At 48.5% G+C, this 21,392-nt stretch overlaps 1 long non-coding RNA gene across 4 annotated transcripts; it reads left to right on the top strand.

Moving 5' to 3' along the window:
• Positions 1 to 9,045: 9,045 nt before the first annotated feature.
• On the top strand, positions 9,046 to 16,298 carry LOC309648709. 4 transcript variants are annotated; one of them, XR_014256758.1, is made up of 3 exons: positions 9,088 to 10,114; positions 11,942 to 13,418; positions 15,987 to 16,298. It is a non-coding gene; the product is annotated as an uncharacterized lncRNA (long non-coding RNA). The 4 variants fall into 4 exon arrangements; XR_014256759.1 differs by lacking the exon at positions 15,987 to 16,298 and adding an exon at positions 13,808 to 14,488; XR_014256760.1 differs by lacking the exon at positions 15,987 to 16,298 and having other exon boundaries at positions 9,046 to 10,114; positions 13,034 to 13,192.
• The last annotated feature ends 5,094 nt before the right edge of the window (positions 16,299 to 21,392 follow it).

The following is a 21,392-nucleotide window of genomic DNA, read 5'->3' as shown; positions in this document are numbered from 1 at the left end:
ATGTGACAAGGCTGAGGCACCCCGCTTACAACGAAATGTTTCTCTTCACAATAGGAGATTTTGCTACCAAACGCCAGCAGCTCGTCTCACTCAGAGTGCTGTTTCTGTGTAGACTAAGGAAAGACAGCATGGTCCCGAGCTTAGAATGGCTCTTAGCCCAGTTGGCTTCATCCATGAAAGAGCCAGAAGGGCTGATCTCTACTAATCGGGCTGCACATCCCTGAATCCTTGGGGTAGACACTCCTGAGCCAATGTGCCACCTAAGGAATGAAAACAAAGTTTCCAGCCTGGGAAGCAGGGCCTCAAGTAAGCTGGCCAACTGACTGCCCTCCTTTATAGCCAGTTGAGAAAATGTGGCAAGGCTAATGCAACCCGCTTACAACGAAATGTTTCTCTTCAGAATAGGAGATTTTGCTACCAAACGCCACCAGCTCGTCTCCCTCAGAGTGCTGTTGCTGTGTACACTAGGGAAAGACAGATTGCTCCCCAGCTTAGAACGGCTCTTTGCCAGGTTGGTTTCATCCATGAAAGCTCCAGAAGGGCTTATCTCAACTAATCGGGCTGCACATCCCTGAATCCTTCTGGGCGGGCTGTTCTGAGCCAAAGGGCCACCTAAGGAATGAAAGCAAATTTCCTGCCACAGGAAAGCACAACGAGGCCTCTTGATTTCTCTATGAAATAGGAGTGGGCTTGAAGGGTGAGACCTACTGACTGCCCTGCATTATAGCCAGTTGAGAAAATGTGGCAAGGCTGATGCAACCCGCTTACAACGAAATGTTTCTCTTCAGAATAGGAGATTGTGCTACCAAACGCCAGCAGCTCCTCTCCCTCAGAATGCTGTTTCTGTGTAGACTAGGGAAAGGCACCATGCTCCCCAGCTTAGAACGGCTCTTTGCCCAGATGGTTTCATCCATGAGAGAACCGGAAGCGCTGATGTCAACTAATCGGGCTGCACATCCGTGAATCCTTGGGGTAAGGCAGTTCTGAGCCAAGGTGCCACCTAAGGAATGAAAGCAGTTTCCTTGCCACAGGAAAGCACACCAAGGCCTGGAGTTTTCTCTATGAAATTGGAGTGCGCTTGAAGGGTGACGCCTACTGACTGCCCTCCTTTATATCCAGTTGAGAAAATGTGACAAGGCTTAGGCAACCCGCTTACAACGACATGTTTCTCTTCACAATAGGAGATTTTGCTACCAAACGCCAGCAGCTCGTCTCCCTCAGAGTGCAGTTTCTGTGTAGACTAAGGAAAGACAGCATGGTCCTGAGCTTAGAATGGCTCTTTGCCCAGTTGGCTTCATCCATGAAAGAGCCAGAAGGGCTGATCTCTACTAATCGGGCTGCACATCCCTGAATCCTTGGGGTAGACACTCCTGAGCCAATGTGCCACCTAAGGAATGAAAGCAAAGTTTCCAGCCTGTGAAACAGGGCCTCAAGTAAGCAGGCCAACTGACTGCCCTCCTTTATAGCCAGCTGAGAAAATGTGGCAAGGCTGATGCAACTCGCTTACAACGAAATGTTTCTCTTCAGAATAGTAGATTTTGCTACCAAACGCCAGCAGCTCGTCTCCCTCAGAGTGCTGTTTCTGTGTAGACTAGGGAAAGACACCATGGTCCCCAGCTTAGAACGGCTCTTTGCCCAGTTGGTCTCATCCATGAAAGAGCGAGAAGGGCTGATATCAACTAATCGGGCTGCACATCCCTGAATCCTTCTGGGAGGGCTGTTCTGAGCCAAAGGGCCACCTAAGGAATGAAAGCAAATTACCAGCCACAGGAAAGCACACCGAGGCCTGTTGATTTCTCTATGAAATAGGAGTGGGCTTGAAGGGTGAGGCCTACTGACTGCCCTTCTTTATAGCCAGTTGAGAAAATGTGGCAAGGCTGATGCAACCCGCTTACAACGAAATGTTTCTCTCCAGAATAGGAGACTTCGCCATCAAACAACAGCAGCTCTTCTCCCTCAGAGTGCTGTTTCTGTGTAGACTAGGGAAAGACACGATGGTCCCCAGCTTAGAACGTCTCTTTTCCCAGTTGGTTTCATCCACTAAAGAGCCAGAAAGCCTGATCTCAACCTATTGAGCTGCAAATTCCTGAATACTTTTAGTAGGGCAGTCCTGAGCCAATGTGCCACCTAAGGAATGAAAGCAAAGTTTCCAGCCTGGGAAGCAGGGTCTCAAGTGACTCTGCTAAATGACTGCCCTCCTTTATAGCCAGTTGAGAAAATGTGGCAAGGCTGATACAACCTGCTTACAACGAAATGATTCTCTTCATAATAGCAGATTGTACTACCAAAGGCCAGCAGCTCCTCTCCCTCAGAATGCTGTTTCTGTGTAGACTAGGGAAAGGCACCATGGTCCCCAGCTTAGAACGGCTCTTTGCCCAGATGGTTGCATCCATGAGAGAACCGGAAGCGCTGATGTCAACTAATCGGGCTGCACATCCGTGAATCCTTGGGGTAGGGCAGTTCTGAGCCAAAGTGCCACCTAAGCAATGAAAGCAGTTTCCTTGCCACAGGAAAGCACAGCAAGGCCTGGAGTTTTCTCTATGAAATTGGAGTGGGCTTGAAGGGTGAGGCCTACTGACTGCCCTCCTTTATAGCCAATTGAGAAAATGTGACAAGGCTGAGGCAACCCTCTTACAACGAAATGTTTCTCTTCAGAATAGGAGATTATGCTACCAAACGACAGCAGCTCGTCTCACTCAGAGTGCTATTTCTCTGTAGACTAAGGAAAGACAGCCTGGTCCCCAGCTTAGAATGGCTCTTTGCCCAGTTGGTTTCATCCATGAAAGAGCTAAAAGGGCTGATCTCTGCTAATCGGGCTGCACATCCCTGAATCCTTGGGGTAGACACTTCTGAGCCAGTGTGCCACCTAAGGAATGAAAGAAAAGTTTCCAGCCTGGGAAGCAGGGCCTCAAAAAGTTGGCCAACTGACTGCCCTCCTTTATAGTCAGTTGAGAAAATGTGGGAAGGCTGATGCAACTCGCTTACAACGAAATGTTTCTCTTCAGAATAGTAGATTTTGCTACCAAACGCCAGCAGCTCGTCTCCCTCAGATTGCTGTTTCTGTGTAGACTAGGGAAAGACACCATGGTCCCCAGCTTAGAACGGCTCTTTGCCCAGTTGGTCTCATCCATGAAAGAGCGAGAAGGGCTGATCTCAACTAATCGAGCTGCACATCCCTGAATCCTTCTGGGCGGGCTGTTCTGAGCCAAAGGGCCACCTAAGGAATGAAAGCAAATTTTCTGCCACAGGAAAGCACACCGAGGGCTCTTGATTTCTCTATGAAATAGGAGTGGGCTTGAAGGGTGAGGCCTACTGACTGACCTTCTTTATAGACAGTTGAAAAAATGTGGCAAGGCTGATGCAACCCGCTTACAACGAAATGTTTCTCTTCAGAATAGGAGATTGTGCTACCAAACGCCAGCAGCTCCTCTCCCTCAGAATGCTGTTTCTGTGTAGACTAGGGAAAGTCACCATGGTCCCCATCGTAGAACGGCTCTTTGCCCAGATGGTTTCATCCATGAGAGAACCAGAAGGGCTGATCTCAACTAATCGGGCTGCACATCCGTGAATCCTTGGGGTAGGGCAGTTCTGAGCCAAAGTGCCACCTAAGGAATGAAAGCAGTTTCCTTGCCACAGGAAAGCACACCAAGGCCTGGAGTTTTCTCTATGAAATTGGAGTGGGCTTAAAGGGTGATGCCTATTGACTGCCCTCCTTTATATCCAGTTGAGAAAATGTGACAAGGCTGAGGCAACCCGCTTACAACAAAATGTTTCTCTTCAGAATAGGAGATTATGCTACCAAACGCCAGCAGCTCGTCTCACTCAGAGTGCTGTTTCTCTGTAGACTAAGGAAAGACAGCATGGTCCCCAGCTTAGAATGGCTCTTTGCCCAGTTGGTTTCATCCATGAAAGAGCTAAAAGGGCTTATCTCTACTAATCGGGCTGCACATCCCTGAATCCTTGGGGTAGACACTCCTGAGCCAATGTGCCACCTAAGGAATGAAAGCAAAGTTTCCAGCCTGGGAAGCAGGGCCTCAAAAAAGTTGGCCAACTGACTGCCCTCCTTTATAGCCAGTTGAGAAAATGGGGCAAGGCTGATGCAACCCGCTTACAACGAAATGTTTCTCTTCAGAACAGGAGATTTTGCTACCAAACGCCACCAGCTCGTCTCCCTCAGAGTGCTGTTGCTGTGTACAGTAGGGAAAGACAGATTGCTCCCCAGCTTAGAATCGTTCTTTGCCAGGTTGGTTTCATCCATGAAAGCTCCAGAAAGGCTGATCTCAACTAATCGGGCTGCACATCCCTGAATCCTTCTGGGAGCGCTGTTCTGAGCCAAAGGGCCACCTAAGGAATGAAAGCAAATTTCCTGCCACAGGAAAGCACACAGAGGCCTGTTGATTTCTCTGTGAAATAGGAGTGGGCTTGAAGGGTGAGGCCTACTGACTGCCCTTCTTTATAGCCAGTTGAGAAAATGTGGCAAGGCTGATGCAACCCGCTTACAACGAAATGTTTCTCTTCAGAATAGGAGACTTCACTATCAAACGCCAGCAGCTCTTCTCCCTCAGAGTGCTGTTTCTGTGTAGACTAGGGAAAGACACGATGGTCCCCAGCTTAGAACGTCTCTTTGCCCAGTTGGTTTCATCCATTAAAGAGCCAGAAAGCCTGATCACAACCTACTGAGCTGCAAATTCCTGAATACTTTTGGTAGGGCAGTCCTGAGCCAATGTGCCACCTAAGGAATGAAAGAAATTTTCCAGCCTGGGAAGCAGGGTCTCAAGTGACTCTGCTAAATGACTGCCCTCCTTTATAGCCAGTTGAGAAAATGTGGCAAGACTGATGTAACCTGCTTACAACGAAATGCTTCTCTTCATAATAGCAGATTGAACTACCAAACTCCAGCAGCTAGTCTCCCTCAGAATGCTGTTTCTGTGTAGACTAGGGAAAGACACCATGGTCACCAGCTTAGAACGGCTCTTTGCCCAGATGGTTTCATCCATGAGAGAACCGGAAGCGCTGATGTCAACTAATTGGGCTGCACATCCGTGAATCCTTGGGGTAGGGCAGTTCTGAGCCAAGTTGCCACCTAAGGAATGAAAGCAGTTTCCTTGCCACAGGAAAGCACACCGAGGCCTGTTGATTTCTCTATGAAATTGGAGTGGGCTTGAAGGGTGATGCCTACTGACTGCCCTCCTTTATATCCAGTTGAGAAAATGTGACAAAGCTGAGGCAACCCGCTTAAAACGAAAGGTTTCTCTTCACAATAGGAGATTTTGCTACCAAACGCCAGCAGCTCGTCTCACTCAGAGGGCTGTTTCTGTGTAGACTAAGGAAAGACAGCATGGTCCCGAGCTTAGAATGGCTCTTTGCCCAGTTGGCTTCATCCATGAAAGAGCCAGAAGGGCTGATCTCTACTAATCGGGCTGCACATCCCTGAATCCTTGGGGTAGACACTCCTGACCCAATGTGCCTCCTAAGGAATGAAAGCAAAGTTTCCAACCTGGTAAGCAGGGCCTCAAAAAAGTTGGCCATCTGACTGCCCTCCTTTATAGCCAGTTGAGAAAATGTGGCAAGGCTGATGCAACTCGCTTACAACGAAATGTTTCTCTTCAGAATAGTAGATTTTGCTACCAAACGCCAGCAGCTCGTCTCCCTCAGAGTGCTGTTTCTGTGTAGACTAGGGAAAGACACCATGGTCCCCAGCTTAGAACGGCTCTTTGCCCAGTTTGTCTCATCCATGAAAGAGCGAGAAGGGCTGATATCAACTAATCGGGCTGCACATCCCTGAATCCTTCTGGGAGGGCTGTTCTGAGCAAAAGGGCCACCTAAGGAATGAAAGCAAATTACCAGCCACAGGAAAGCACACCGAGGCCTGTTGATTTCTCTATGAAATAGGAGTGGGCTTGAAGGGTGAGGCCTACTGACTGCCCTTCTTTATAGCCAGTTGAGAAAATGTGGCAAGGCTGATGCAACCTGCTTACAACGAAATGTTTCTCTCCAGAATAGGAGACTTCGCTATCAAACGACAGCAGCTCTTCTCCCTCAGAGTGCTGTTTCTGTGTAGACTAAGGAAAGACAGCATGGTCCCGAGCTTAGAATGGCTCTTTGCCCAGTTGGCTTCATCCATGAAAGAGCCAGAATGGCTGATCTCAACTAATCGGGCTGCAAATCCCTGAATACTTGGGTTAAGGCAGTCCTGAGCCAATGTGCCACCTAAGGAATGAAAGCAAAGTTACCAGCCTGGGAAGCAGAGTCTCAACTAAGTCTGCTAAATGATTGCCCTCCTTTATAGCCAGCTGAGAAAATGTGGCAAGGCTGATGCAACCCGCTTACAACGAAGTGTTTCTCTTCAGAATAGGAGATTGTGCTACCAAGCGCCAGCAGCTCGTCTCCCTCAGAATGCTGTTTCTGTGTAGACTAGGGAAAGACATCATGGTCCCCAACTTAGAATGGCTCTTTGCCCAGATGGTTTCATCCATGAGAGAACCAGAAGGGCTGATCTCAACTAATCGTGCTGCACATCCGTGAATGCTTGTGGTAGGGCAGTTCTGAATCAAAGTGTCACCTGATGAATTAAAGCAATTTCCTTGCCACAGGAAAGCACAGCTAGGCCTGGAGTTTTCTCCATGAAATTGGAGTGGGCTTGGAGGGTGACGCCTATTGACTGCCCTCCTTTATATCCAGTTGAGAAAATGTGACAAGTCTGAGGCAACCCGCTTACAACGAAATGTTTCTCTTCACAATAGGAGATTTTGCTACCAAACGCCAGCAGCTCGTCTCACTCAGAGTGCTGTTTCTGTGTAGACTAGGGAAAGACACGATGGTCCCCAGCTTAGAACGTCTCTTTGCCCAGTTGGTTTCATCCATTAAAGAGCCAGAATGCCTGATCTCAACCTATTGAGCTGCAAATTCCTGAATACTTTTGGTAGGGCAGTCCTGAGCCAATGTGCCACCTAAGGAATGAAAGCAAAGTTTCCAGCCTGGGAAGCAGGGTCTCAAGTGACTCTGCTAAATGACTGCCCTCCTTTATAGCCAGTTGAGAAAATGTGGCAAGGCTGATACAACCTGCTTACAACGAAATGATTCTCTTCATAATAGCAGATTGTACTACCAAAGGCCAGCAGCTCCTCTCCCTCAGAATGCTGTTTCTGTGTAGACTAGGGAAAGGCACCATGGTCCCCAGCTTAGAACGGCTCTTTGCCCAGATGGTTGCATCCATGAGAGAACCGGAAGCGCTGATGTCAACTAATCGGGCTGCACATCCGTGAATCCTTGGGGTAGGGCAGTTCTGAGCCAAAGTGCCACCTAAGCAATGAAAGCAGTTTCCTTGCCACAGGAAAGCACAGCAAGGCCTGGAGTTTTCTCTATGAAATTGGAGTGGGCTTGAAGGGTGAGGCCTACTGACTGCCCTCCTTTATAGCCAATTGAGAAAATGTGACAAGGCTGAGGCAACCCTCTTACAACGAAATGTTTCTCTTCAGAATAGGAGATTATGCTACCAAACGCCAGCAGCTCGTCTCACTCAGAGTGCTGTTTCTCTGTAGACTAAGGAAAGACAGCCTGGTCCCCAGCTTAGAATGGCTCTTTGCCCAGTTGGTTTCATCCATGAAAGATCTAAAAGGACTGATCTCTGCTAATCGGGCTGCACATCCCTGAATCCTTGGGGTAGACACTTCTGAGCCAGTGTGCCACCTAAGGAATGAAAGAAAAGTTTCCAGCCTGGGAAGCAGGGCCTCAAAAAGTTGGCCAACCGACTGCCCTCCTTTATAGTCAGTTGAGAAAATGTGGGAAGGCTGATGCAACTCGCTTACAACGAAATGTTTCTCTTCAGAATAGTAGATTTTGCTACCAAACGCCACAGCTCGTCTCCCTCATAGTGCTGTTTCTGTGTAGACTAAGGAAAGACAGCATGGTCCCGAGCTTAGAATGGCTCTTTGCCCAGTTGGCTTCATCCATGAAAGAGCCAGAAGGGCTGATCTGAAATAATCGGGCTGCACATCCCTGAATCCTTAGGATAGGGCAGTTCTGAGCCAAGGTGCCACCTAAGGAATGAAAGCAGTTTCCTTGCCACAGGAAAGCACACCAAGGCCTGGCAGTTTCTCTATGAAACTGCAGTGGGCTTCAAAGGTGACGCCTAGTGACTGCTCTCCTTTATATCCAGTTGAGAAAATGTGACAAGGCTGAAGAAACCCGCTTACAACGAAGTGTTTCCCTTCAGAATAGGAGATTGTGCTACCAAACGTCAGCAGCTCGTCTCCCTAAGAAATCTGTTTCTGTGCAGACAAGGGAAAGACATCATGGTCCCCAGCTTTGAAAGGCTCTTTGCCCGGATGGTTTCATCCTTGAGAGAACCAGAAGGGCTGATCTCTACTAATCGGGCTACACATCTCTGAAACCTTGGGATAGGGCAGTTCTGAGCCAAGGTGCCACCTAAGGAATGAAAGCAGATTCCTTGCCACAGTAAAGCACACCAAGGCCTGGAGTTTTCTCTATGAAATTGGAGTGGGCTTGAAGGGTGACGCCTACTGACTGCCCTCCTTTATATCCAGTTGAGAAAATGTGACAAGGCTGAGGCAACCCGCTTACAACGAAATGTTTCTCTTCACAATAGGATATTTTGCTACCAAACCCCAGCAGCTCGTCTCACTCAGAGTGCTGTTTCTGTGTAGACTAGGGAAAGACACGATGGTCCCCAGCTTAGAATGTCTCTTTGCCCTGTTGGTTTCATCCATTAAAGAGCCAGAAATGCTGATCTCACCCTATTGAGCTGCAAATTCCTAAATACTTTTGGTAGGGCAGTCCTGAGCCAATGTGCAAAGTTTCGAGGCTGGGAAGCAGCACTCTGAGGGAGAAGAGCTGCTGGCGTTTGATAGCGAAGTCTCCTATTCTGAAGAGAAACATTTCGTTGTAAGCGGGTTGCATCAGCCTTGCCACATTTTCTCAACTGGCTATAAAGAAGGGCAGTCAGTAGGCCTCACCCTTCAAGCCCACTCCTATTTCATAGAGAAATCAACAGGCCTCGGTGTGCTTTCCTGTGGCAGGAAATTTGCTTTCATTCCTTAGGTGGCCCTTTGGCTCAGAACAGCCCTCCCAGAAGGATTCAGGAATGTGCAGCCCGATTAGTTGATATCAGCCCTTCTTGCTCTTTAATGGATGATTCCAACAGGGCAAAGAGCCGTTCTAACCTGGGGACCATGGTGTCTTTCCCTAGTCTACACAGAAACAGCATTCTGAGGGAGACGAGCTGCTGGCGTTTGGTAGCACAATCTCCTATTCTGAAGAGAAACACTTCGTTGTAAGCGGGTTGCATCAGCCTTGCCACATTTTCTCAGCTGGCTATAAAGGAGGGCAGTCATTTAGCAGACTTACTTGAGACTCTGCTTCCCAGGCTGGAAACTTTGCTTTCATTCCTTAGGTGGCACATTGGCTCAGGACTGCCCTACCCAAGTATTCAGGGATTTCCAGCCCGATTAGTTGAGATCCGCCGTTCTGGCTCTGTCATGGATGAAACCAACTGGGCTTAGAGCCGTTCTAAGCTTGGGAGCATGGTGTCTTTCCCTAGTCTACACAGAAACAGCCCTCTGAGGGAGACGAGCTGCTTGCGTTTGGTAGCAAAATCTTCTATTCTGAATAAAATCCTTTCGTTGTAAGTGGATTGCATCAGCCTTGCCACATATTCTCAACTGTCTATAAAGGAGGGCAGTCAGTTGACAGTCTTACTTGAGGCCCTGCTTCCCCGGCTAGAAATTTTGCTTTCATTCCTTAGGTGGCACATTGGCTCAGGAGTCTTTACCCCAAGGATTCACGGATGTGCAGCCCGATTAGTTAAGACCAGCCCTTCTGGCTCTTTCATGGATGAAACCAACTGGGAAAAGAGCCATTCTAAGCTGGGGACCATGCTGTCTTTAACTAGTCTACACAGAAACACCAGTCTGAGTGAGACGAGCTGCTGGCGTTTGGTAGCACAATCTCCTATTCTGAAGAGAAACATTTCGTTGTAAGCGGGTTGCATCAGCCTTGCCACATTTTCTCAACTGGCTATAAAGGAGGGCAGACAGTTCGTAGACTTTCTTGAGGCCCTGCTTCCCAGGCTGGAAACTTTGCTTTCATTCCTTAGGTGGCACTTCGGCTCAGGAGTGCCTACCCCAAGGATTAAGGGATGTGCAGCCCGATTAGTAGCGATAAGCCCTTCTCGCTCTTTCATGGATGAAACCAACTGGGTAAGAGCCGTTGTAAGCTGGGGACCTTCGGGTCTTTCCCTAGTCTACACAGAAACAGCACTCTGAGGGAGACGAAATGCTGTCGTTTGATAGCAAAATCTCCTATTCTGAAGAGAAAGATTTTGTTGTAAGAAGGTTGCATCAGCCTTGCCACATTTTCTCAAATGGCTATAAAGGAGGGCAGTCATTTAGCAGACTTACTTCAGGCCCTGCTTCCCAGGCTGGAACCTTTGCTTTCATTCTTTAGGTGGCACATTTGCTCAGGACTGCCCTAGCCCAAGTATTCAGGGATTTCCAGCCGGATTAGTTGAGATCAGCCCTTCTGGCTCTTTCATGGATGAAACCAACTGGGCAAAGAGCCGTTCTAAGCTGGGGACCATGGTGTCTTTCCCTAGTTTACAAAGAAACAGCACCCTGAGTGAGACGAGCTGCTGGCGTTTGGTAGCAAAATCTCCTATTCTGAAGAGAAACATTTTGTTGTAAGAGGGTTGCCTCAGCCTTGTCACATTTTCTCAATTGGCTATAAAGGAGGGCAGACAATAAGCGTCACCCTCAAAGCCCGCTCCAATTTCATAGAGAAAACTCCAGGCCTTGCTGTGCTTTCCTGTGGCAAGGAAACTGCTTTCATTCGATAGGTGGCATATTGGCTCAGAACTGCCCTACCCCAAGGATTCACGGATGTGCAGCCCGATTGGTTGAGATCAGCCCTTCTGGTTCTCTCATGGATGAAACCATCCGGGAAAACAGCCATTCTAAGCTGGGGACCATGGTGTCTTTCCCTAGTCTACACAGAAACAGCATTCTTAGGGAGACGAGCTGCTGGCGTTGGTAGCACAATCTCCTATTCTGAAGAGAAACATTTCGTTGTAAGCGGGTTGCATCAGCCTTGCCACATTTCCACAACTGGCTATAAAGGAGGGCATTCGCTTGGCAGACTTACTTGAGGCACTGCTTCCAAGGCTGGAAACTTTGCTTTCATTCCTTAGGTGGCACACTGGCTCAGTAGTGCCTACCCCAAGGATTCAGGGATGTGCTGCCTGATTAGTTGAGATCAGCCCATCTGGTTCTCTCATGGATGAAACCAACTGGGCAAAGAGCCGTTCTAAGCTGGGGACCATGTTGTCTTTTCCTAGTCTACACAGAAACAGCATTCTGAGGGAGACGAGTTCCTGGCATTTGGTAGCACAGTCTCCTATTCTGAAGAGAAACATTTCGTTGTCAGCGGGTTGCATCAGCCTTGCCACATTTTCTCAACTGGCTATAAAGGAGGGCAATCATTTAGCAGACTTACTTGAGACCATGCTTCCCAGGCTTGTCACTTTGCTTTCATTCCTTAGGTGGCAAATTGGCTCAGGACTGCCCTACCCCAAGTATTCAGGGATTTGCAGCCCAATTAGTTGAGATCATCCCTTCTGGCTCTTTCATGGATGAAACCAACTTGGCAAAGGGCCGTTCTAAGCTGGGGACCATTGTGTCTTTCCCTAGTCTACACAGAAACAGGACTCTGAGGGAGAAGAGGTGCTGGCGTTTGATAGCAAAATCTCATCTTCTGAAGAGAAACATTTCGTTGTAAGCGGGTAGCAGCAGCCTTGCCACATTTTTCAACTGGCTATAAAGGAGTGAAGGCAGGAGGCCTCACCCTTCAAGCCCACTCCAATTTCATATAGAAATCAACAGGCCTCTGTGTGCTTTCCTGTGGCTTGTGATTTGCTTTCATTCCTTAGGTGGCCCTTTGTCTCAGAACAGCCCTCCCAGAAGGATTCAGGGATGTGCAGCCCTATTAGTTGAGATAAGCCCTTCTGGCACTTTCATGGATGAAGCCAACTGGGCAAAGAGCCGTTCTAACCTGGGGACCATGGTGTCTTTCCCTAGTCTACACAGAAACAGCACTCTGAGGGAGACGAGCTGCTGGCGTTTGGTAGCAAAATCTCCTATTCTGAAGAGAAATATTTTGTTGTAAGCGGGCTTCATCAGCCTTTCCACTTTTTCTCAACTGGCTATAAAGGAGGGCAGTCTGTTGGTAGACTTACTTGAGGCCCTGCTTGCAGGCTGGAAACTTTCCTTTCATTCCTTAGGTGGCACTTCGGCTCAGAAGTGCCTACCCCAAGGATTCAGGGATGTGCAGCTGATTACTAGCGATCAGGCCTTCTCGCTCTTTCATGGATGAAACCAACTGGGCAAAGAGCCGTTCTAAGCTGGGGATCTTTGGGTCTTTCCCTAGTCTACACAGAAACAGCACTCTGAGGGAGACGAGCTGCTGCTGGCGTTTGGGAGCAAAATCTCCTATTCTGAAGAGAAATATTTTGTTGTAATAGGGTTGCATCAACCTTGCCACATTTTCTCAAATGGCTATAAAGGAGGGAAGTCATTTAGCAGACTCACTTGAGACACTGTTTCCCAGGCTGGAAAATTTGCTTTCATTCCTTAGGTGGCACAATTGCTCAGGACTGCCCTACCACAAGTATTCAGGGATTTGCAGCCCAATTAGTTGAGATCAGCCCTTCTGGCTCTTTCATGGATGAAACCAACTGGGCAAAGAGCCGTTCTATGCTGGGGACCATGAAGTCTTTCCCTAGTCTACACAGAAACAGCACCCTGAGGGAGACGAGCTGCTGGCGTTTGGTAGCAAAATCTCCTATTCTGAAAAGAAACATTTCGTTGTAAGCAGGTTGCATCATCCTTTCCACATTTTCTCAAGTGGCTATAAAGGAGGGCAGTCAGTAGGCCTCACCCTTCAAGCCCACTCCAATTTCATAGAGAAATCAACAGGCCTCGGTTTGGGTTCCTGTGGCAAGGAAACTGCTTTCATTCCTTAGGTGGCACGTTGGCTCAGAACTGCCCTACCCCAAGGATTCAAGATGTGCAGCCCGATTAGTTGAGATCAGCCCTTCCGGCTCTTTGATGGATGAAACCAACTGGGCAAAGAGCCGTTCTAAGCTTGGGACCATGGTGTCTTTCCCTAGTCTACACAGAAATAGCACCCTGAGGGAAACGAGCTGCTGGCCTTTGGTAGCAAAATGTCCTATTCTGAAGAGAAACATTTTGTTGTAAGCGGGTTGCATCAGCCTTGCCACATTTTCTCAACTGGATAAAAAAGGAGGGCAGTCAGTTGGCAGACTTACTAGGGACCCTGCTTCCCAGGCTGGAAACTTTGCTTTCATTCCTTAGGTGGCACATTGGCTCAGGACTGCCCTACCACAAGTATTCAGGGATTTCCAGCCGGATTAGTTGATATCAGCCCTTCTGGCTCTTTTATGGATGAAACCAACTGGGCTAAGAGCCGTTTTAAACTTGGGACAATGGTGTCTTTCCCTGGTCTACACAGAAACAGCACTCTGAGTGAGACGAGGTGCTGGCGTTTGGTAGCAAAATCTCCTATTCTGGAGAAAAACATTTCGTTGTAAGCGGGTTTCATCAGCCTTCCCACATTTTCTCAACTGGATATAAAGGAGGGCAGTCAATAGGCATCACCCTCCAAGCCCACTCCAATTTCATAGAGAAATCAGGAGGCCTCGGTGTGCTTTCCTGTGGCAGGAAATTTGCTTTCATTCCTTAGGTGTCCCTTTGGCTCAGAACAGCCCTCCCAGAAGGATTCAGGGATGTGCAGCCCGATTTGTTGAGATCTGCCCTTCTGGCTCTTTCATGGATGAAACCAACTGGGCAAAGAGCCGTTCTAAGCTGGGGAGCATGGTGTCTTTCCCTAGTCTACACAGAAACAGCACTCTGAAGGAGACGAGCTGCTGGCGTTGGGTAGCAAAATCTCCTATTCTGAAGAGAAAAATTTTGTTGTAAGCGGGTTGCATCAGCCTTGTCACATTTTCTCAACTGGCTATAAAGGAGGGCAGTCAGTTGGAAGACTTACTTGAGACCCTGCTTCCCAGGCTGGACATTTTTCTTTCATTCCTTAGGTGGCACATTGGCTCAGGACTGCCTACTCCAAGGATTCAGGGATGTGCAGCCCGATTAGTAGAGATCAGCCATTCTCGCTCTTTCATGGATGAAACCAACTTGGCAAAGAGCCGTTTTAAGCAGGGGACCATGGTGTCTTTCCCTAGTCTACACAGAAACAGCACTCGGAGGGAGACGAGATGCTGGCGTTTGATAGCAAAATCTCCTATTCTGAAGAGAAACATTTCGTTGTAAGCGGGTTGCATCAGCCTAGCCACATTTTCTCAACTGGCTATAAAGGAGGGCAGTCAGTAGGCCTCACCCTTCAAGCCCATCTCAATTGCATAGAGAAATCAAAAGGCCTCGGTGTGCTTTCCTGTGGCAGGAAATTTGCTTTCATTCCTTAGGTGGCCCTTTGGCTCAGAACAGCCCTCCCTGAAAGTTTCAGGGATGTGCAGCCCGATTAGGTGAGATCAGCCCCTCTGGCTCTTTCATGGATGAAACCAACTGGGCAAAGAGCCATTCTAAGCTGGGGAGCATGGAGTCTTAACCTAGTCTACACAGAAAGAGCACTCTGAAGGAGACGAGCTCCTGGCGTTTGGTAGCAAAATCTCCTATTCTGAAGAGAAACATTTTGTTGAAAGCGGGTTGCATCAGCCTTGCCACATTTTCTCAAATGGCTGTGAAGGAGGGCAGTCAGTTGGCAGACTTACTTGAGGCACTCCTTCCAAGGCTGGAAACTTTGCTTTCATTCCTTAGGTGTCACACTGGCGCAGTAGTGCCAACCCCAAGGATTCAGGGATGTGCAGCCTGTATATTTGAGATCAGCCCTTCTGGTTCTCTCATGGATGAAACCATCTGGGGAAAGAGCCGTTCTAAGCTGAGGACCATGGTGTCTTTCCCTAGTCTACACAGAAACAGCACCCTGAGGGAGACGAGCTGCTGGCGTTCGGTAGCAAAATCTCCTATTCTGAAGGGAAAGGTTTCGTTGTAAGAGGGTTCCATCAGCCTTGCCACATTTTCTCAAATGGCTATAAAGTAGGGCAGTCATTTAGCAGACTTACTTGAGACCCTGCTTCCCAGGCTGGAAATTTTGCTTTCATTCCTTAGGTGGCACATTGGCTCAGGAGTGCCTACCCCAAGGATTCAGGGATGTGCAGCCCGATTAGTAGAGCTCAGCCCTTCTGGCTCTTTAATGGATGAAATCAACTGGGCAAAGAGCCGTTCTAAGCTGGGGACCATGGTGTCTTTCCCTAGTCTACACAGAAACAGCCGCCTGAGGGAGACGAGCTGCTGGCGTTTGGTAGCAAAATCTCCTATTCTGAAGAGAAACATTTCGTTGTAAGCGGGTGGCATCAGCCTTGCCATATTTTCTCAACTGGCTATAAAAGCGGGCAGTCAGTTGGGAGACTTACTTGAGGCCTTGCTCCCCAGGCTGGAAACTTTGCTTTCATTCCTTAGGTGGCACATTGGCTCAGGAGTGCCTACTCCAAGGATTCAGGGATGTGCAGCCCGATTAGTGGAGATCAGCCCTTCTGGCTCTTTTATGGATAAACCAACTGGGCAAAGAGCGGTTCTCAGCTGGGGACCATGGAGTCGTTCCCTAGTCTACACAGAAACAGCACCGTGAGGGAGACGAGCTGCTGGCGTTTGGTAGCAAAATCTCCTATTCTGAAGAGAAACATGTCGTTGTAAGGGGGTTGCATCAGCCTTGCCACATTTTCTCAACTGGCTATAAAGGAGGGCAGTCAGTAGGCCTCACCCTTCAAGCCCACTCCAATTTCATAGAGAAATCAACAGGCCTCGGTGTGCTTTCCTGTGGCAGGAAGTTTGCTTTCATTCCTTAGGTGGCCCTTCGGCTCAGAACAGCCCTCCTAGAAGGATTCAGGGATGTGCAGCCCGATTAGTTGAGATCAGCCCTTCTGGCTCTTTCATGGATGAAACCAACTTGGCAAAGAGCCGTTTTAAGCAGGGGACCATGGTGTCTTTCACTAGTCTACACAGAAACAGCACTCGGAGGGAGACGAGATGCTGGCGTTTGATAGCAAAATCTCCTATTCTGAAGAGAAACATTTCGTTGTAAGTGGGTTGCATCAGCCTTGCCACATTTTCTCAACTGGCTATAAAGGAGGGCAGTCAGTTGGCTGACTTACTTGAGACCCTGCTTCCCAGGCTGGAAACTTTGCTCTCATTCCATAGGTGGCACTTCGGCTCGGAGTGCCTACACCAAGGATACAGGTATGTGCATCCCGATTAGTAGCAATCAGCCCTTCTCGCTCGTTCATGGATGAAAGCAACTGGGCAAGAGCCGTTCTAAGCTGGGGACCTTTGGGTCTTTCCCTAGTCTACACAGAAACAGCAATCTGAGGGAGACGAGCTGCTGGCGTTTGATAGCAAAATCTCCTATTCTGAAGAGAAACATTTTGTTGTAAGAGGGTTTCATCAGCCTTGCCACATTTTCTCAAATGGCTATAAAGGAGGGCAGTCATTTAGCAGACTTACTTCAGGCCCTGCTTCCGAGGCTGGAAACTTTGCTTTCATTCCTTAGGTGGCACACTGGATCAGTAGTGCCTACCCCAAGGATTCAGGGATGTGCAGCCCGATTAGTTGAGATCAGCCTTTCTGGTTCTCTCATGGATGAAAACATCTGGGCAAAGAGCTGTTCTAAGCTGGGGACCATGGTGTCTTTCCCTAGTCTACACAGAAACAGCATTCTGAGTGAGATGAGCTGCTGGCGTTTGGTAGCACAATCTCCTATTCTGAAGAGAAACATTTCGTTGTAAGCGCATTGCATCAGCCTTGCCACATTTTCTCAACTGGCTATGAAGGAGTGCAGTCATTTAGCAGACTTACTTGAGACCCTGCTTCCCAGGCTGGAAACTTTGCTGTCATTTCTTAGGTGGCACATTAGCTCAGGAGTGCCTACCCCAAATATTCAGGGATGTGCAGACCGATTAGTAGAGATCAGCCCTTCTCGCCCTTTCATGGATGAAACCAACTGGGCAAAGAGCCATTTTAAGCTGGGGACCTTCGTTTCTTTCCCTAGTGTACACAGAAACAGCACTCTTAGGGAGACGAGCTGCTGGCGTTTGATAGCACAATCTCCTATTCTGAAGAGAAACATTTCGTTGTAAGAGGGTTGCATCAGCCTTGCCACATTTTCTCAAATGGCTATAAAGGGGGGCAGTCATTTAGCAGACTTACTTGAGACCCTGCTTCTCAGGCTGGAATCTTTGCTTTCATTCCTTAGGTGACACATTTGCTCAGGACGGCCCTACCCCAAGTATTCAGGGATTTGCAGCCCGATTAGTTGAGATCAGCCCTTCTGGCTCTATAATGGATGAAATCAACTGGGCAAAGAGCCGTTCTAAGCTGGGGACCATGGTGTTTTTCCCTAGTCTACACAGAAACAGCACCCTGAGGGAGACGAGCTGATGGCGTTTGGTAGCAAAATCTCCTATTCTGAAGAGAAACCTTTCGTTGTAAGCGGGTTGCATCAGCCTTGCCACATTTTCTCAACTGGCTATAAAGGAGGGCAGTCAGTTGGCAGACTTACTTGAGGCCGTACTCACCAGGCTGGAAACTTTTCTTTCATTCTTTAGGTGGCACATTGGCGCAGGAGTACCTACCCCAAGGATTCAGGGATGTGCAGCCCGATTAGTTGAGATCAGCCCTTCTGGCTCTTTTATGGATAAATCAAAGGGGTAAAGCGCGGTTCTAAGCTGGGGACAATGATGTCTTTCCCTAGTCTACACAGAAACAGGACCCTGAGGGAGACGAGCTGCTGGCGTTTGGTAGCACAATCTCCTATTATGAAGAGAAACATTTCGTTGTAAGCGGGTTGCATCAGCCTTGCCACATTTTCTCAACTGGCTATGAAGGAGTGCAGTCATTTAGCAGACTTACTTGAGACCCTGCTTCCCAGGCAGGAAACTTTGCTTTCATTCCTTAGGTGGCCTTTTGGCTCAGAACAGCCCTCCCAGAAGGAATCAGGGATTTCCAGCCGGATTAGGTGAGATCAGCCCTTCTGGCTCTTTCATGGATGAAACCAACTTGGCAAAGAGCCATTCTAAGCTGGGGAACATGGTGTCTGTCCTTAATCTACACAGAAACAGCATTGTGAGTGAGACGAGCTGCTGGCGTTTGGTAGCAAAATCTCCTATTCTGAAGAAAAACATTTCATTGTAAGCTGGTTGCATCAGCCTTGCCACATTTTCTCAACTGGCTATAAAGGAGGGCAGTCCGTTGGCCAGCTTACTTGAGGCCCTGCTTCACAGGCTGGAAACTTTGCTTTCATTCCTCAGGTGACAATGTGGCTCAGACCTGCCCTACCCCAAGGATTCAGGAATGTGCAGACCTATTAGTTGAGATCAGGCCTTCTGGTTCTCTCATGGATGAAACCATCGGGGCAAAGAGCCGTTCTAAGCTGGGGACCATGGTGTCTTTCCCTAGTCGACACAGAAACAGCCGCCTGAGGGAGACGAGCTGCTGGCGTTTGGTAGCACAATCTCCTATTCTGCAGTGAAACATTTCGTTGTAAGCGGGATGCATCAACCTTGCCACATATTCTCAACTGGATATAAAGGAGGGCAGTCAATAGGCGTCACCCTCCAAGCCCACTCCAATTTCATAGAGAAAACTCCAGGCCTTGCTGTGCTTTCCTGTGGCAAGGAAACTGCTTTCATTCCTCAGGTGACACTTTGGTTCAGAACTGCCCTACCCCAAGCATTCACGGATGTGCAGCACGATTAGTTGAGATCAGCCCTTCTGGTTCTCTCATGGATGAAACCATCTGGGCAAAGATCCGTTCTAAGATGGGGACCATGGAGCATTTCCCTAGTCTACACAGAAACAGCATTCTGAGGGAGAGGATCTGCTGGCGTTTGGTAGCACAATATCCTATTCTGAAGTGAAATATTTCGTTGTAAGCGGGTTGCATCAGCCTTGCCACATTTTCTCAACTGGCTATAAAGGAGGGCAGTCAGTAGGCCTCTCCCTTCAAGCCCACTCCTATTTCATAGAGAAATCAACAGGCCTCGGTGTGCTTTCCTGTGGCAGGAAATTTGCTTTCATTCCTTAGGTGGCCCTTTGTCTCAGAACAGCCCGCCCAGAAGGATTCAGGGATGTGCAGCGCATTTGGTTGACATCAGCCCTTCTGGAGCTTTCATGGATGAAACCAACCTGGCAAAGAACCATTCTAAGCTGGGGAGCAATCTGTTTTTCCCTAGTGTACACAGCAACAGCACTCTGAGGGAGACGAGCTGGTGGCGTTTGGTAGCAAAATCTCCTATTCTGAAGAAAAACATTTCGTTGTAAGCTGGTTGCATCAGCCTTGCCACATTTTCTCAACTGGCTATAAAGGAGGGCAGTCAGTTGGCCAGCTTACTTGAGGCCTTGCTTCACAGGCTGGAAAGTTTGCTTTCATTCCTCAGGTGACAATTTGGCTCAGACCTGCCCTACCCCAAGGATTCAGGAATGTGCAGCCCTATTAGTTGAGATCAGGCCTTCTGGTTCTCTCATGGATGAAACCATCAGGGCAAAGAGCCGTTCTAAGCTGGGGACCATGGTGTCTTTCCCTAGTCTACACAGAAACAGCATTCTTAGGGAGACGAGCTGCTGGAGTTTGGTTGCAGAATCTCCTATTCTGTAGAGTAACACTTCGTTATAAGAGGGTTGCATCAACCTTGTCACATTTTCTCAGTTGGCTATAAAGGAGGGCAGTCATTTAGCAGACTTACTTGAGACTCTGCTTCCCAGGCTGGAAACTTTCCTTTCATTCCTTAGGTGGCACATTGGCTCAGGACTGCCTTAACCCAAGGATTCAGGGATGTGCAGCCCGATTAGTAGAGATCGGCCCTTCTGGCTCTTTCACGGATGAAGCCAACTGGGCAAAGAGCCGTTCTAATCTCGGGACCATGCTGTCTTTCCTTAGTCTACACAGAAACAGCACTCTGAGTGAGACGAGCTGCTGGTGTTTGGTAGCAAAATCTCCTATTGTGAAGAGAAACATTTCGTTGTAAGCGGGTTGCATCAGCCTTGCCACATTTTCTCAACTGGCTATAAAGGAGGGCAGTCAGTAGGCGTCACCCTCCAAGCCCACTCCAATTTCATAGAGAAAACTCCAAGCCTTGCTGTGCTTTCCTGTGGCAAGGAAAGTGCTTTCATTCCTCAGGTGACACTTTGGCTCAGACCTGCCCTACACGAAGGATTCACGGATGTGCAGCACGATTAGTTGAGATCAGCCCTTCTGGTTCTCTCATTGATGAAACCATCTGGGAAAAGAGCCATTCTAAGCTGGGGACCATGGTGTCTTTCCCTAGGCTACACAGAAACAGCATTCTTAGGGAGACGAGCTGCTGGAGTTTGGTAGCATAATCTCCTATTCTGAAGAGTAACACTTCATTGTAAGCGGGTTGCATCAGCCTTGCCACATTTTCTCAGTTGGCTATAAAGGAGGGCAGTCATTTAGCAGACTTACTTGAGACTCTGCTTCCCAGGCTGGAAACTTTGCTTTCATTCCTTAGGTGGCACATTGGCTCAGGACTGCCTTAACCCAAGTATTCAGGGATTTGCAGCCCGATTAGTTGAGATCGGCCTTTCTGGCTCTTTAATGGATGAAACCAACTGGGCAAAGAGACGTTCTAAGCTGGGGACCATGGTGTCTTTCCCTAATCTACATAGAAATAGCACTCTGAGGGAGACGAGCTGCTGGTGTTTGGTAGCACAATCTCCTATTCTTAAGTGAAACATTTCGTTGTAAGCGGGATGCATCAGCCTTGCCACATATTCTCAACTGGATATAAAGGAGGGCAGTCAATAGGCGTCACCCTCCAAGCCCACTCCAATTTCATAGAGAAAACTCCAGGCCTTGCTGTGCTTTCCTGTGGCAAGGAAACTGCTTTCATTCCTCAGGTGACACTTGGCTCAGAACTGCCCTAACCCAAGCATTCACGGATGTGCAGCACGATTAGTTGAGATCAGCCCTTCTCGTTCTCTCATGGATGAAACCATCTGGGCAAAGAGCCGTTCTAAGATGGGGACCATGGTGCCTTTCCCTAGTCTACACAGAAACAGCATTCTGAGGGAGAGGAGCTGCTGGCGTTTGGTAGCACAATATCCTATTCTGAAGAGAAACATTTTGTTGTAAGCGGGTTGCATCAGCCTTGCCACATTTTCTCAACTGGCTATAAAGGAGGGCAGTCAGTTGGCCAGCTTACTTGAGGCCCTGCTTCACAGGCTGGAAACTTTGCTTTCATTCCTTAGGTGGCACATTGGCTCAGGAGTGTC

Source organism: Balaenoptera physalus (assembly GCF_965194825.1).
Source record: "Balaenoptera physalus genome assembly, chromosome: 19".
NCBI classification, from domain to species: domain Eukaryota; kingdom Metazoa; phylum Chordata; class Mammalia; order Artiodactyla; family Balaenopteridae; genus Balaenoptera; species Balaenoptera physalus.
This window is presented reverse-complemented; position numbering and strand designations above follow the sequence as displayed.